Raw genomic sequence first — 15,329 nt, 5'->3', positions numbered from 1 at the left:
TGCATTTTTTGTGCCAAAATATTTTTGGGAATTTTAGTAGTCTATGATGCGGGTTAATGCCCCTTTCAGGCTGCAAATGATTTTGGGACATGCAGAGCTCTCTGGCACAGTTTTTGGCCCACCAATATTTTCTGGACTTTAGGGGGTCTAGGATGCCTGTAAATCCCTTTTTTGGGCCTTCAAAGTTTTCAACATTTTTGCAGGCCTAAGATGCATTTTTAGGCCTTTTTTGGGCTGCTAACATATACTGAACTTTCAAGGGTGTAGGATGCATTTTTTGTGCCAAAAATATTTTTGGGAATTTCAGGGGTCTGGGATGCGGGTTAATGCCCCTTTCAGGCTGCAAATGTTTTTGGGACATGCAGAGCTATCTGACACAGTTATTAGGCCACCAATATTTTCTGGACTTTAGGGGGTCTACGATGCCTGTAAACCCCTTTTTTGGGCCTTCAAATTTTTCAACATTTTTGCAGGCCTAAAATGCATTTTAAGGCCTTTTTTGGGCTGCTAATTTATTCTCAACTTACAGGGGTGTAGGATGCATTTTTTGTGCCAACATATTTTTGGAAATTTTAGTGGTCTATGAAGCGGGTTAATGTCCCTTTTAGGCTGCAAATGATTTTGGGACATGCAGAGCTCTCTGCCACAGTTTTTGGGCCACCAACATTTATCTGGACTTTAAGGGGTCTAGGATGCCTGTAAACCCCTTTTTTGGGCCTTTAAAGTTTTCAACATTTTTGCAGGCCTAAGATGCATTTTAAGGACTTTTGGGCTGCTAACATATTCTGAACTATCAGGGGTGTAGGACGCATTTTTTGTGCCAAAATATTTTTAGGACTTTTAGTGGTCTATGATGCGGGTTAATGCCCCTTTCAGGCTGCAAATGATTTTGGGACATGTAGAGCTCTCTGGCACAGTTTTTGGGCCGCCAACATTTTCTGGACTTTAGGGGGTCTAGGATGCCTGTAAACTCCTTTTTTGGGCCTTCAAAGTTTTGAACATTTTTGCAAGCCTAAGATGCATTTTTAGGCCTTTTTTGGGCTGCTAACATATACTGAACCTTCAAGGGTGTAGGATGCATTTTTTGTGCCAAAAATATTTTTGGGAATTTCAGGGATCTGGGATGCGGGTTAATGCCCCTTTCAGGCTGAAAATGATTTTGGGACATGCAGAGCTCTCTGGTACAGTTTTTGGGCCACCAACATTTTCTGGACTTTAAGGGGTCTAGGATGCCTGTAACCCCCTTTTTTGTGCCTTCAAAGTTTTCAACATTTTTGCAGGCCTAAAATGCATTTTAAGGCCTTTTTTGGGCTGCTAACATTCTGAACTTGCAGGGGTGTAGGATGCATTTTTGTGCCAAAAGTATTTTTGGGAATTTCAGTGGTCTAGGATGTGGGTTAATGCCCCTTTCAGGCTGCAAGTGATTTTGGGACATGGAGAGCTGTCTGGCACAGTTTTTGGACCACCAATATTTTCTGGACTTTAGGGGGTCTAGGATGCCTGTAAACCCCTTTTTTGGTCCTTCAAAGTTTTCAACCTGTTTGCAGGAGGAAAATGCATTTTAAGGCCTTTTTTTGGCTGCTAACATATTCTGAACTTGCGGGGGTGTAGGATGCATTTTTTGTGCCAAAATATTTTTAGGACTTTTAGTGGTCTATGATGCGGGTTAATGCCCCTTTCAGGCTGCAAATGATTTTGGGACATGTAGAGCTCTCTGGCACAGTTTTTGGGCCGCCAACATTTTCTGGACTTTAGGGGGTCTAGGATGCCTGTAAACCCCTTTTTTGGGCCTTCAAAGTTTTGAACATTTTTGCAAGCCTAAGATGCATTTTTAGGCCTTTTTTGGGCTGCTAACATATACTGAACCTTCAAGGGTGTAGGATCCATTTTTTGTGCCAAAAATATTTTTGGGAATTTCAGGGGTCTGGGATGCGGGTTAATGCCCCTTTCAGGCTGAAAATGATTTTGGGACATGCAGAGCTCTCTGGCACAGTTTTTGGGCCACCAATATTTTCTGGACTTTAGGGGATCTAGGATGCCTGTAAACCCCTTTTTTGGTCCTTCAAAGGTTTCAACCTTTTTGCAGGCCTAAAATGCATTTTAAGGCCTTTTTTGGGCTGCTAACTTATTCTCAACTTACAGGGGTGTAGGATGCATTTTTTGTGCCAACATATTTTTGGAAATTTTAGTGGTCTATGAAGCGGGTTAATGTCCCTTTTAGGCTGCAAATGATTTTGGGACATGCAGAGCTCTCTGCCACAGTTTTTGGGCCACCAACATTTTCTGGACTTTAAGGGGTCTAGGATGCCTGTAAACCCCTTTTTTGGGCCTTTAAAGTTTTCAACATTTTTGCAGGCCTAAGATGCATTTTAAGGACTTTTGGGCTGCTAACATATTCTGAACTATCAGGGGTGTAGGACGCATTTTTTGTGCCAAAATATTTTTAGGACTTTTAGTGGTCTATGATGCGGGTTAATGCCCCTTTCAGGCTGCAAATGATTTTGGGACATGTAGAGCTCTCTGGCACAGTTTTTGGGCCGCCAACATTTTCTGGACTTTAGGGGGTCTAGGATGCCTGTAAACTCCTTTTTTGGGCCTTCAAAGTTTTGAACATTTTTGCAAGCCTAAGATGCATTTTTAGGCCTTTTTTGGGCTGCTAACATATACTGAACCTTCAAGGGTGTAGGATGCATTTTTTGTGCCAAAAATATTTTTGGGAATTTCAGGGATCTGGGATGCGGGTTAATGCCCCTTTCAGGCTGAAAATGATTTTGGGACATGCAGAGCTCTCTGGTACAGTTTTTGGGCCACCAACATTTTCTGGACTTTAAGGGGTCTAGGATGCCTGTAACCCCCTTTTTTGTGCCTTCAAAGTTTTCAACATTTTTGCAGGCCTAAAATGCATTTTAAGGCCTTTTTTGGGCTGCTAACATTCTGAACTTGCAGGGGTGTAGGATGCATTTTTGTGCCAAAAGTATTTTTGGGAATTTCAGTGGTCTAGGATGTGGGTTAATGCCCCTTTCAGGCTGCAAGTGATTTTGGGACATGGAGAGCTGTCTGGCACAGTTTTTGGACCACCAATATTTTCTGGACTTTAGGGGGTCTAGGATGCCTGTAAACCCCTTTTTTGGTCCTTCAAAGTTTTCAACCTGTTTGCAGGAGGAAAATGCATTTTAAGGCCTTTTTTTGGCTGCTAACATATTCTGAACTTGCAGGGGTGTAGGATGCATTTTTTGTGCCAAAATATTTTTAGGACTTTTAGTGGTCTATGATGCGGGTTAATGCCCCTTTCAGGCTGCAAATGATTTTGGGACATGTAGAGCTCTCTGGCACAGTTTTTGGGCCGCCAACATTTTCTGGACTTTAGGGGGTCTAGGATGCCTGTAAACCCCTTTTTTGGGCCTTCAAAGTTTTGAACATTTTTGCAAGCCTAAGATGCATTTTTAGGCCTTTTTTGGGCTGCTAACATATACTGAACCTTCAAGGGTGTAGGATCCATTTTTTGTGCCAAAAATATTTTTGGGAATTTCAGGGGTCTGGGATGCGGGTTAATGCCCCTTTCAGGCTGAAAATGATTTTGGGACATGCAGAGCTCTCTGGCACAGTTTTTGGGCCACCAATATTTTCTGGACTTTAGGGGATCTAGGATGCCTGTAAACCCCTTTTTTGGTCCTTCAAAGGTTTCAACCTTTTTGCAGGCCTAAAATGCATTTTAAGGCCTTTTTTGGGCTGCTAACTTATTCTCAACTTACAGGGGTGTAGGATGCATTTTTTGTGCCAACATATTTTTGGGAATTTTAGTGGTCTATGAAGCGGGTTAATGTCCCTTTTAGGCTGCAAATGATTTTGGGACATGCAGAGCTCTCTGGCACAGTTTTTGGGCCACCAACATTTTCTGGACTTTAAGGGGTCTAGGATGCCTGTAACCCCCTTTTTTGGGCCTTCAAAGTTTTCAACATTTTTGCAGATGGAAAATGCATTTTAAGGCCTTTTTTGGGCTGCTAACATTCTGAACTTGCATGGGTGTAGGATGCATTTTTTGTGCCAAAATATTTTTAGGACTTTCAGTGGTCTATGATGCGGGTTAATGCCCATTTCAGGCTGCAAATGATTTTGGGACATGTAGAGCTCTCTGGCACAGTTTTTGGTCCTCCAACATTTTCTGGACTTTAGGGGGTCTAGGATGCCTGTAAACCCCTTTTTTGGGCCTTCAAAGTTTTGAACATTTTTGCAAGCCTAAGATGCATTTTTAGGCCTTTTTTGGGCTGCTAACATATACTGAACCTTCAAGGGTGTAGGATGCATTTTTTGTGCCAAAAATATTTTTGGGAATTTCAGGGTGCCTGGGATGCGGGTTAATGCCCCTTTCAGGCTGACAATGATTTTGGGACATGCAGAGCTCTCTGGCACAGTTTTTGGGCCACCAACATTTTCTGGACTTTAAGGGGTCTAGGATGCCTGTAACCCCCTTTTTTGGGCCTTCAAAGTTTTCAACATTTTTGCAGGCCTAAAATGCATTTTAAGGCCTTTTTTGGGCTGCTAACATTCTGAACTTGCAGGGGTGTAGGATGCATTTTTGTGCCAAAAGTATTTTTGGGAATTTCAGTGGTCTAGGATGCGGGTTAATGCCCCTTTCAGGCTGCAAATGATTTTGGGACATGGAGAGCTGTCTGGCACAGTTTTTGGACCACCAATATTTTCTGGACTTTAGGGGGTCTAGGATGCCTGTAAACCCCTTTTTTGGTCCTTCAAAGTTTTCAACCTTTTTGCAGGAGGAAAATGCATTTTAAGGCCTTTTTTTGGCTGCTAACATATTCTGAACTTGCAGGGGTGTAGGATGCATTTTTTGTGCCAAAATATTTTTAGGACTTTTAGTGGTCTATGATGCGGGTTAATGCCCCTTTCAGGCTGCAAATGATTTTGGGACATGTAGAGCTCTCTGGCACAGTTTTTGGGCCACCAAAATTGTCTGGACTTTAGGGGGTCTAGGATGCCTGTAAACCACTTTTTTGGGCCTTCAAAGTTTTCAACCTTTTTGCAGGACGAAAATGCATTTTAAGGCCTTTTTTTGGCTGCTAACATATTCTGAACTTGCAGGGGTGTAGGATGCATTTTTTGTGCCAAAAATATTTTTGGGAATTTCAGGGGTCCGGGATGAGGGTTAATGCCCCTTTCAGGCTGCAAATGTTTTTGGGATACTCAGAGCTATCTGACACAATTATTAGGCCACCAATATTTTCTGGACTTTAGGGGGTCTAGGATGCCTGTAAACCACTTTTTTGGGCCTTCAAAGTTTTCAACCTTTTTGCAGGACGAAAATGCATTTTAAGGACTTTTGGGCTGCTAACATATTCTGAACTATCAGGGGTGTAGGATGTATTATTTTGTGCCAAAATTGTTTTAGGACTTTTAGTGGTCTATGATGCGGGTTAATGCCCCTTTCAGGCTGCAAATGATTTTGAGACATGTAGAGCTCTCTGGCACAGTTTTTGGGCCACCAACATTTTCTGGACTTTAGGGGGTCTAGGATGCCTGTAAACCCCTTTTTTGGGCCTTCAAAGGTTTCAACCTTTTTGCAGGCCGAAAATGCATTTAAGGCCTTTTTTGGGCTGCTAACATATTATGAGCTTGCAGGGGTGTAGGATGCATTTTTTGTGCCAAAATATTTTTGGGAATTTTAGTAGTCTATGATGCGGGTTAATGCCCCTTTCAGGCTGCAAATGATTTTGGGACATGCAGAGCTCTCTGGCACAGTTTTTGGCCCACCAACATTTTCTGGACTTTAGGGGGTCTAGGATGCCTGTAAATCCCTTTTTTGGTCCTTCAAAGGTTTCAACATTTTTGCAGGCCTAAGATGCATTTTTAGGCCTTTTTTGGGCTGATAACATATACTGAACTTTCAAGGGTGTAGGATGCATTTTTTGTGCCAAAAATATTTTTGGGAATTTCAGGGGTCTGGGATGCGGGTAATGCCCCTTTCAGGCTGCAAATGATTTTGGGACATGCAGAGCTCTCTGGCACCGTTTTTGGGCCATCAAAATTGTCTGGACTTTAGGGGGTCTAGGATGCCTGTAAACCATTTTTTTGGGCCTTCAAAGTTTTCAACATTTTTGCAGGCCTAAGATGCATTTTAAGGACTTTTGGGCTGCTAACATATACTGAACCTTCAAGGGTGTAGGATGCATTTTTTGTGCCAAAATATTTTTAGGTCTTTTAGTGGTCTATGATGCGGGTTAATGCCCCTTTCAGGCTGCAAATGATTTTGGGACATGTAGAGCTCTCTGGCAAAGTTTTTGGGCCGCCAACATTTTCTGGACTTTAGGGGGTCTAGGATGCCTGTAAACTCCTTTTTTGGGCCTTCAAAGTTTTGAACATTTTTGCAAGCCTAAGATGCATTTTTAGGCCTTTTTTGGGCTGCTAACATATACTGAACCTTCAAGGGTGTAGGATGCATTTTTTGTGCCAAAAATATTTTTGGGAATTTCAGGGGTCTGGGATGCGGGTTAATGCCCCTTTCAGGCTGCAAATGTTTTTGGGATATTCAGAGCTATCTGACACAGTTATTAGGCCACCAATATTTTCTGGACTTTAGGGGGTCTACGATGCCTGTAAACCCCTTTTTTGGGCCTTCAAAGTTTTCAACATTTTTGCAGGCCTAAGATGCATTTTAAGGCCTTTTTTGGGATGGTAGCATATTCTGAACTTTCAGGGGTGTAGGATGCATTTTTTGTGCCAAAATATTTTTGGGAATTTTAGTGGTCTATGAAGCGGGTTAATGCCCCTCTTCAGGCTGCAAATGATGTTGGGACATGGAGAGCTCTCTGGCACAGTTTTTGGGCCACCAATATTTTCTGGACTTTAGGGGGTCTAGGATGCCTGTAACCCCCTTTTTTGGTCCTTCAAAGGTTTCAACCTTTTTGCAGGCCTAAAATCCATTTTAAGGCCTTTTTTGGGCTGCTAACTTATTCTCAACTTACAGGGGTGTAGGATGCATTTTTTGTGCCAACATATTTTTGGGAATTTTAGTGGTCTATGAAGCGGGTTAATGTCCCTTTTAGGCTGCAAATGATTTTGGGACATGCTGGCACAGTTTTTGGGCCACCAACATTTTCTGGACTTTAAGGGGTCTAGGATGCCTGTAACCCCCTTTTTTGGGCCTTCAAAGTTTTCAACATTTTTGCAAGCCTAAGATGTATTTTTAGGCCTTTTTTGGGCTGCTAACATATACTGAACCTTCAAGGGTGTAGGATGCATTTTTTGTGCCAAAAATATTTTTGGGAATTTCAGGGGTCTGGGATGCGGGTTAATGCCCCTTTCAGGCTGAAAATGATTTTGGGACATGCAGAGCTCTCTGGCACAGTTTTTGGGCCACCAACATTTTCTGGACTTTAAGGGGTCTAGGATGCCTGTAACCCCCTTTTTTGGGCCTTCAAAGTTTTCAACAGTTTTGCAGGCCTAAGATGCATTTTAAGGCCGTTTTTGGGCTGCTAACCTATACTGAACTTTCAAGGGTGTAGGATGAGTTTTTTGTGTCAAAAGTATTTTTGGGAATTTCAGGGGTCTGGGATGCGGGTTAATGCCCCTTTCAGGCTGCAAATGTTTTTGGGATATTCAGAGCTATCTGACACAGTTATTAGGCCACCAACATTTTCTGGACTTTAGGGGGTCTAGGATGCCTGTAAATCCCTTTTTTGGGCCTTCAAAGTTTTCAACATTTTTACAGGCCTAAGATGCATTTTTAGGCCTTTTTTGGGCTACTAACATATACTGAACTTTCAAGGGTGTAGGATGCATTTTTTGTGCCAAAAATATTTTTGGGAATTTCAGGGGTCTGGGATGCGGGTTAATGCCCCTTTCCGGCTGCAAATGATTTTGGGACATGCAGAGCTCTCTGGCACAGTTTTTGGGCCATCAAAATTGTCTGGACTTTAGGGGGTCTACGATGCCTGTAAACCTCTTTTTTGGGCCTTCAAAGTTTTCAACATCTTTGCAGGCCTAAGATGCATTTTAAGGCCTTTTTTGGGATGCTAACATATTCTGAACTTGCAGGGGTGTAGGATGCATTTTTTGTGCCAAAATATTTTTAGGACTTTTAGTGGTCTATGATGCGGGTTAATGCCCCTTTCAGGCTGCAAATGATTTTGGGACATGTAGAGCTCTCTGGCACAGTTTTTGGGCCACCAAAATTGTCTGGACTTTAGGGGGTCTAGGATGCCTGTAAACCACTTTTTTGGGCCTTCAAAGTTTTCAACCTTTTTGCAGGACGAAAATGCATTTTAAGGCCTTTTTTTGGCTGCTAACATATTCTGAACTTGCAGGGGTGTAGGATGCATTTTTTGTGCCAAAAATATTTTTGGGAATTTCAGGGGTCCGGGATGCGGGTTAATGCCCCTTTCAGGCTGCAAATGTTTTTGGGATACTCAGAGCTATCTGACACAGTTATTAGGCCACCAATATTTTCTGGACTTTAGGGGGTCTACGATGCCTGTAAACCCCTTTTTTGGGCCTTCAAAGTTTTCAACATTTTTGCAGGCCTAAGATGCATTTTAAGGACTTTTGGGCTGCTAACATATTCTGAACTATCAGGGGTGTAGGATGCATTTTTTGTGCCAAAATATTTTTAGGACTTTTAGTGGTCTATGATGCGGGTTAATGCCCCTTTCAGGCTGCAAATGATTTTGGGACACGTAGAGCTCTCTGGCACAGTTTTTGGGCCGCCAACATTTTCTGGACTTTAGGGGGTCTAGGATGCCTGTAAACCCCTTTTTTGGGCCTTCAAAGTTTTGAACATTTTTGCAAGCCTAAGATGCATTTTTAGGCCTTTTTTGGGCTGCTAACATATACTGAACCTTCAAGGGTGTAGGATGCATTTTTTGTGCCAAAAATATTTTTGGGAATTTCAGGGGTCTGGGATGCGGGTTAATGCACCTTTCAGGCTGAAAATGATTTTGGGACATGCAGAGCTCTCTGGCACAGTTTTTGGGCCACCAAAATTGTCTGGACTTTAGGGGGTCTAGGATGCCTGTAAACCCCTTTTTTGGGCCTTCAAAGTTTTCAACATTTTTGCAGGCCTAAGATGCATTTTTAGGCATTTTTTGGGATGCTAACATATACAGAACTTTCAAGGGTGTAGGATGCATTTTTTGTGCCAAAAGTATTTTTGGGAATTTTAGTGGTCTATGAAGCGGGTTAATGCCCCTTTCAGGCTGCAAATGATTTTGGGACATGCAGAGCTCTCTGGCACAGTTCTTGGCCCACCAACATTTTCTGGACTTTAGGGGGTCTAGGATGCCTGTAAATCCCTTTTTTGGGCCTTCAAAGTTTTCAACCTTTTTGCAGGACGAAAATGCATTTTAAGGCCTTTTTTGGGCTGCTAACATATTATGAGCTTGCAGGGGTGTAGGATGCATTTTTTGTGCCAAAATATTTTTGGGAATTTTAGTAGTCTATGATGCGGGTTAATGCCCCTTTCAGGCTGCAAATGATTTTGGGACATGCAGAGCTCTCCGGCACAGTTTTTGGCCCACCAACATTTTCTGGACTTTAGGGGGTCTAGGATGCCTGTAAACCCCTTTTTTGGGCCTTCAAAGTTTTCAACCATTTTGCAGGCCGAAAATGCATTTAAGGCCTTTTTTGGGCTGCTAACATATTATGAGCTTGCAGGGGTGTAGGATGCATTTTTTGTGCCAAAATATTTTTGGGAATTTTAGTAGTCTATGATGCGGGTTAATGCCCCTTTCAGGCTGCAAATGATTTTGGGACATGCAGAGCTCTCTGGCACAGTTTTTGGCCCACCAATATTTTCTGGACTTTAGGGGGTCTAGGATGCCTGTAAATCCCTTTTTTGGGCCTTCAAAGTTTTCAACATTTTTGCAGGCCTAAGATGCATTTTTAGGCCTTTTTTGGGCTGCTAACATATACTGAACTTTCAAGGGTGTAGGATGCATTTTTTGTGCCAAAAATATTTTTGGGAATTTCAGGGGTCTGGGATGCGGGTTAATGCCCCTTTCAGGCTGCAAATGTTTTTGGGACATGCAGAGCTATCTGACACAGTTATTAGGCCACCAATATTTTCTGGACTTTAGGGGGTCTACGATGCCTGTAAACCCCTTTTTTGGGCCTTCAAAGTTTTCAACATTTTTGCAGGCCTAAGATGCATTTTAAGGCCTTTTTTGGGATGCTAGCATATTCTGAACTTTCAGGGGTGTATGATGCATTTTTTGTGCCAAAATATTTTTGGGCATTTTAGTGGTCTATGAAGCGGGTTAATGCCCCTTTCAGGCTGCAAATGATGTTGGGACATGGAGAGCTCTCTGGCACAGTTTTTGGGCCACCAATATTTTCTGGACTTTAGGGGGTCTAGGATGCCTGTAAACCCCTTTTTTGGTCCTTCAAAGGTTTCAACCTTTTTGCAGGCCTAAAATGCATTTTAAGGCCTTTTTTGGGCTGCTAATTTATTCTCAACTTACAGGGGTGTAGGATGCATTTTTTGTGCCAACATATTTTTGGGAATTTTAGTGGTCTATGAAGCGGGTTAATGTCCCTTTTAGGCTGCAAATGATTTTGGGACATGCAGAGCTCTCTGGCACAGTTTTTGGGCCACCAACATTTTCTGGACTTTAAGGGGTCTAGGATGCCTGTAAACCCCTTTTTTTGGGCCTTTAAAGTTTTCAACATTTTTGCAGGCCTAAGATGCATTTTAAGGACTTTTGGGCTGCTAACATATTCTGAACTATCAGGGGTGTAGGACGCATTTTTTTGTGCCAAAATATTTTTAGGACTTTTAGTGGTCTATGATGCGGGTTAATGCCCCTTTCAGGCTGCAAATGATTTTGGGACATGTAGATCTCTCTGGCACAGTTTTTGGGCCGCCAACATTTTCTGGACTTTAGGGGGTCTAGGATGCCTGTAAACCCCTTTTTTGGGCCTTCAAAGTTTTGAACATTTTTGCAAGCCTAAGATGCATTTTTAGGCCTTTTTTGGGCTGCTAACATATACTGAACCTTCAAGGGTGTAGGATGCATTTTTTGTGCCAAAAATATTTTTGGGAATTTCAGGGTGCCTGGGATGCGGGTTAATGCCCCTTTCAGGCTGACAATGATTTTGGGACATGCAGAGCTCTCTGGCACAGTTTTTGGGCCACCAACATTTTCTGGACTTTAAGGGGTCTAGGATGCCTGTAACCCCCTTTTTTGGGCCTTCAAAGTTTTCAACATTTTTGCAGGCCTAAAATGCATTTTAAGGCCTTTTTTGGGCTGCTAACATTCTGAACTTGCAGGGGTGTAGGATGCATTTTTGTGCCAAAAGTATTTTTGGGAATTTCAGTGGTCTAGGATGCGGGTTAATGCCCCTTTCAGGCTGCAAATGATTTTGGGACATGGAGAGCTGTCTGGCACAGTTTTTGGACCACCAATATTTTCTGGACTTTAGGGGGTCTAGGATGCCTGTAAACCCCTTTTTTGGTCCTTCAAAGTTTTCAACCTTTTTGCAGGAGGAAAATGCATTTTAAGGCCTTTTTTTGGCTGCTAACATATTCTGAACTTGCAGGGGTGTAGGATGCATTTTTTGTGCCAAAATATTTTTAGGACTTTTAGTGGTCTATGATGCGGGTTAATGCCCCTTTCAGGCTGCAAATGATTTTGGGACATGTAGAGCTCTCTGGCACAGTTTTTGGGCCACCAAAATTGTCTGGACTTTAGGGGGTCTAGGATGCCTGTAAACCACTTTTTTGGGCCTTCAAAGTTTTCAACCTTTTTGCAGGACGAAAATGCATTTTAAGGCCTTTTTTTGGCTGCTAACATATTCTGAACTTGCAGGGGTGTAGGATGCATTTTTTGTGCCAAAAATATTTTTGGGAATTTCAGGGGTCCGGGATGAGGGTTAATGCCCCTTTCAGGCTGCAAATGTTTTTGGGATACTCAGAGCTATCTGACACAATTATTAGGCCACCAATATTTTCTGGACTTTAGGGGGTCTAGGATGCCTGTAAACCACTTTTTTGGGCCTTCAAAGTTTTCAACCTTTTTGCAGGACGAAAATGCATTTTAAGGACTTTTGGGCTGCTAACATATTCTGAACTATCAGGGGTGTAGGATGTATTATTTTGTGCCAAAATTGTTTTAGGACTTTTAGTGGTCTATGATGCGGGTTAATGCCCCTTTCAGGCTGCAAATGATTTTGAGACATGTAGAGCTCTCTGGCACAGTTTTTGGGCCACCAACATTTTCTGGACTTTAGGGGGTCTAGGATGCCTGTAAACCCCTTTTTTGGGCCTTCAAAGGTTTCAACCTTTTTGCAGGCCGAAAATGCATTTAAGGCCTTTTTTGGGCTGCTAACATATTATGAGCTTGCAGGGGTGTAGGATGCATTTTTTGTGCCAAAATATTTTTGGGAATTTTAGTAGTCTATGATGCGGGTTAATGCCCCTTTCAGGCTGCAAATGATTTTGGGACATGCAGAGCTCTCTGGCACAGTTTTTGGCCCACCAACATTTTCTGGACTTTAGGGGGTCTAGGATGCCTGTAAATCCCTTTTTTGGTCCTTCAAAGGTTTCAACATTTTTGCAGGCCTAAGATGCATTTTTAGGCCTTTTTTGGGCTGATAACATATACTGAACTTTCAAGGGTGTAGGATGCATTTTTTGTGCCAAAAATATTTTTGGGAATTTCAGGGGTCTGGGATGCGGGTTAATGCCCCTTTCAGGCTGCAAATGATTTTGGGACATGCAGAGCTCTCTGGCACCGTTTTTGGGCCATCAAAATTGTCTGGACTTTAGGGGGTCTAGGATGCCTGTAAACCATTTTTTTGGGCCTTCAAAGTTTTCAACATTTTTGCAGGCCTAAGATGCATTTTAAGGACTTTTGGGCTGCTAACATATACTGAACCTTCAAGGGTGTAGGATGCATTTTTTGTGCCAAAATATTTTTAGGTCTTTTAGTGGTCTATGATGCGGGTTAATGCCCCTTTCAGGCTGCAAATGATTTTGGGACATGTAGAGCTCTCTGGCAAAGTTTTTGGGCCGCCAACATTTTCTGGACTTTAGGGGGTCTAGGATGCCTGTAAACTCCTTTTTTGGGCCTTCAAAGTTTTGAACATTTTTGCAAGCCTAAGATGCATTTTTAGGCCTTTTTTGGGCTGCTAACATATACTGAACCTTCAAGGGTGTAGGATGCATTTTTTGTGCCAAAAATATTTTTGGGAATTTCAGGGGTCTGGGATGCGGGTTAATGCCCCTTTCAGGCTGCAAATGTTTTTGGGATATTCAGAGCTATCTGACACAGTTATTAGGCCACCAATATTTTCTGGACTTTAGGGGGTCTACGATGCCTGTAAACCCCTTTTTTGGGCCTTCAAAGTTTTCAACATTTTTGCAGGCCTAAGATGCATTTTAAGGCCTTTTTTGGGATGGTAGCATATTCTGAACTTTCAGGGGTGTAGGATGCATTTTTTGTGCCAAAATATTTTTGGGAATTTTAGTGGTCTATGAAGCGGGTTAATGCCCCTCTTCAGGCTGCAAATGATGTTGGGACATGGAGAGCTCTCTGGCACAGTTTTTGGGCCACCAATATTTTCTGGACTTTAGGGGGTCTAGGATGCCTGTAACCCCCTTTTTTGGTCCTTCAAAGGTTTCAACCTTTTTGCAGGCCTAAAATCCATTTTAAGGCCTTTTTTGGGCTGCTAACTTATTCTCAACTTACAGGGGTGTAGGATGCATTTTTTGTGCCAACATATTTTTGGGAATTTTAGTGGTCTATGAAGCGGGTTAATGTCCCTTTTAGGCTGCAAATGATTTTGGGACATGCTGGCACAGTTTTTGGGCCACCAACATTTTCTGGACTTTAAGGGGTCTAGGATGCCTGTAACCCCCTTTTTTGGGCCTTCAAAGTTTTCAACATTTTTGCAAGCCTAAGATGTATTTTTAGGCCTTTTTTGGGCTGCTAACATATACTGAACCTTCAAGGGTGTAGGATGCATTTTTTGTGCCAAAAATATTTTTGGGAATTTCAGGGGTCTGGGATGCGGGTTAATGCCCCTTTCAGGCTGAAAATGATTTTGGGACATGCAGAGCTCTCTGGCACAGTTTTTGGGCCACCAACATTTTCTGGACTTTAAGGGGTCTAGGATGCCTGTAACCCCCTTTTTTGGGCCTTCAAAGTTTTCAACAGTTTTGCAGGCCTAAGATGCATTTTAAGGCCGTTTTTGGGCTGCTAACCTATACTGAACTTTCAAGGGTGTAGGATGAGTTTTTTGTGTCAAAAGTATTTTTGGGAATTTCAGGGGTCTGGGATGCGGGTTAATGCCCCTTTCAGGCTGCAAATGTTTTTGGGATATTCAGAGCTATCTGACACAGTTATTAGGCCACCAACATTTTCTGGACTTTAGGGGGTCTAGGATGCCTGTAAATCCCTTTTTTGGGCCTTCAAAGTTTTCAACATTTTTACAGGCCTAAGATGCATTTTTAGGCCTTTTTTGGGCTACTAACATATACTGAACTTTCAAGGGTGTAGGATGCATTTTTTGTGCCAAAAATATTTTTGGGAATTTCAGGGGTCTGGGATGCGGGTTAATGCCCCTTTCCGGCTGCAAATGATTTTGGGACATGCAGAGCTCTCTGGCACAGTTTTTGGGCCATCAAAATTGTCTGGACTTTAGGGGGTCTACGATGCCTGTAAACCTCTTTTTTGGGCCTTCAAAGTTTTCAACATCTTTGCAGGCCTAAGATGCATTTTAAGGCCTTTTTTGGGATGCTAACATATTCTGAACTTGCAGGGGTGTAGGATGCATTTTTTGTGCCAAAATATTTTTAGGACTTTTAGTGGTCTATGATGCGGGTTAATGCCCCTTTCAGGCTGCAAATGATTTTGGGACATGTAGAGCTCTCTGGCACAGTTTTTGGGCCACCAAAATTGTCTGGACTTTAGGGGGTCTAGGATGCCTGTAAACCACTTTTTTGGGCCTTCAAAGTTTTCAACCTTTTTGCAGGACGAAAATGCATTTTAAGGCCTTTTTTTGGCTGCTAACATATTCTGAACTTGCAGGGGTGTAGGATGCATTTTTTGTGCCAAAAATATTTTTGGGAATTTCAGGGGTCCGGGATGCGGGTTAATGCCCCTTTCAGGCTGCAAATGTTTTTGGGATACTCAGAGCTATCTGACACAGTTATTAGGCCACCAATATTTTCTGGACTTTAGGGGGTCTACGATGCCTGTAAACCCCTTTTTTGGGCCTTCAAAGTTTTCAACATTTTTGCAGGCCTAAGATGCATTTTAAGGACTTTTGGGCTGCTAACATATTCTGAACTATCAGGGGTGTAGGATGCATTTTTTGTG

Source organism: Ambystoma mexicanum, chromosome 6q, assembly GCF_040938575.1.
Source record: "Ambystoma mexicanum isolate Mex_15411 chromosome 6q, UKY_AmexF1_1, whole genome shotgun sequence".
Lineage (NCBI taxonomy): Eukaryota > Metazoa > Chordata > Amphibia > Caudata > Ambystomatidae > Ambystoma > Ambystoma mexicanum.
This window is presented reverse-complemented; position numbering follows the sequence as displayed.